We start from the raw sequence: 2,333 nt of genomic DNA, 5'->3' as shown, positions 1-2,333 counted from the left end.
GAGGCCACCCCCTCCATCCTTCTACCAGTCTTTATTGCAGATCTCATTCCTGGGAAGGGATGAGGGTCTGGCTGTCAGCTTCTCATCCCGAAAGCCCCCAAAGCACGTGGTTCTGGGTGGGGGAAGAAGGAGACTACTGGAGCTCCGGGCATGTTGGCAACTTTTCTGCTGACTTCATCCAGTTAATTGATTGCTTGGGTCACTGATTTAACAATGAAGAGTCATCTGCTAAGGGGGAAGGAGCAAGGGAGGAGCACAGCCCAAGCCTGGAAGCTTTCCCCAATGTGTTCAGCTAGGGGCTGGGAGAAGGGAACAGGGAGACAAATGGAATGTGACCTCATCACAGATGTTTGCTGCATTTGGTCAGTACTGGCACCTCTTCCTTCCCGCAGCCCTGAGTGCGAAGGAACTGGGGCCAGCGGAGATGAGCCGAATAAGGGAAGGGTCTGAGCTCCCCATTTCAGACGGTGTGCCTGGAGGTCATAAACTTACTTGGGACACGTGTGGTGATTTTCCCCTTATGTAATAAGCTGGTTTAAAAAGAGGCAGCATTGATAAGGGAAAAAGGGCCAGCTTGGAGGTCAGAAGACCTGAGTTCCAATCTGGCTTCAGACACTTACTAGCTAGCTATGTGACCCTGGGAAAGTCACTTAACCAATGTTTGCCTCAATTTCCTTATCTGTAAAATGGGGATAATCATAGCACTTACCTCCCAAGGCTGTTGTGAGGGTCAAATAAGATAATATTTGTGAAGCACTTAGCACAGTGCCTGGAACATGGGAAGTACTATATAAATATTAGCTATTATTAGAAGATCAGGGTGCAAGTCCTATTTCTGACACTAGCTATGAGACCAAGGACAAGTCACTTAACTCCTCTGTGCCCCAGGCGAGTCTAAAACATCACAGGCAACAAGATCTGGGTTCAAATCCTACCCACATACTAGCTAGGTAGGAGCAAGGGCAAGTCATGCGCCCTTTATGTTCAGTAGGCGTTGAATCACAACCGAGTTCTCTATCTGCATCTGTGGAGAGAATTTCCACACCTATACCATCACCAGGCCAGAATAAAATAAAACAAAAAGCAAATAAACAAGCAGAGTAAATTAGGAGAAGACAGTTATGTGTTCAATAGCATATTATTTAGAAAGTCTCTACAAGGTTCCCTTAAAAAAACAAAACCTTCACTTTATTAACCCATTTTCCAGCCTCCCTTCACATTGCGGTCTAATGTGGCGGGCCAGCTTCAGTGGGATTAGGAGCCTTTCACCAGTAACTCCCCCACCCAGTTTAGCATGACAGATACCTTACCTGCCAGGAATGGCACCCATCTCCTGTGCCTAAAGAGCAGCTTCTCCTGGCTCAGGGAAGAGAAAGAAGACATTCCCCTTCTCCGTGCCCAAAGGACTTTTGCTCCTATCTCTCCAGCCGAGATTCCAGGATCTCTCCATGGGTCAGTTGGAGGCCAACGCGAGTCTCCAAGCCCCACCACCAGGCCCCAGGCTCAATGCCAACCTCAGCCTCAGCAGCGCCTGCAGTACCTGAAGGCCTCCCCTGGAGGTACTCTCAAACACTGGTGTACCCACCCAGTGCACCTGGTGAGCTCTGGTGATCTTTGCTGGCCAGAAAGGCAAAATGGCTGCTCTGCCCACCCCTGCCAGGACCTCCTCCAGGCCAAACCTTTCTGGAGGAGCACCGTGATGTATATCTAATACTCGCTTCTATGCCAGCTACCAAAATGAGCCCTGGCCCACTGGAGGAATCTGAGCTGGTCTAATAAGCACCAGGCAGTGGGCCTAATCAGAAATTCAATATCCTCTACCTCTCTTCTCTGTGGAAGATCAAGCTATCTCCTTGGTGCAGCAGGCCCATAAAGCTTGTAATATTTTAGAAGTTATAGCCACTCACCAAGACCTTGTAACAAGTAGCCCAGATTTGGTTTTTAATTTGTTGGCATTTGTGTGTCTCTCTCCAGCATCACACTGACCTTCCTGCCTTGCTTTTTGACTTTATCTCCTGCGGTATCCTAGGCCTTGCAGAGATCATTTTAGTCTGCGTTTATTTTCCAGGCAAATGTCCCAGCTCTCAATACAGAGCCTGAATTTCCACTCTGGCTCCTTACCTCATTATTTTGCCTTCAAAAGTTAGAAGTTTTCTACTGGTTTTATCTTTTTATGCATCGACCTGGTCCTTTTTAAAAATATCTTTATCTTAACCTAGGTTAGTAATTTTAGAGCTACAAGGGACCATAGAGATCATCTTGTCTACCTGCCTCATTTTAGAGATGAGGTACTGAGGTACATCGAGGTCAGGGGACTTGCCCAGGATCACACA

Source organism: Vombatus ursinus, unplaced genomic scaffold (genome assembly GCF_900497805.2).
Source record: "Vombatus ursinus unplaced genomic scaffold, bare-nosed wombat genome assembly UNPS02014861.1, whole genome shotgun sequence".
NCBI classification, from domain to species: domain Eukaryota; kingdom Metazoa; phylum Chordata; class Mammalia; order Diprotodontia; family Vombatidae; genus Vombatus; species Vombatus ursinus.
The sequence above is the reverse complement of the archived record's forward strand: the minus strand, read 5'-3'. Positions refer to the sequence as shown.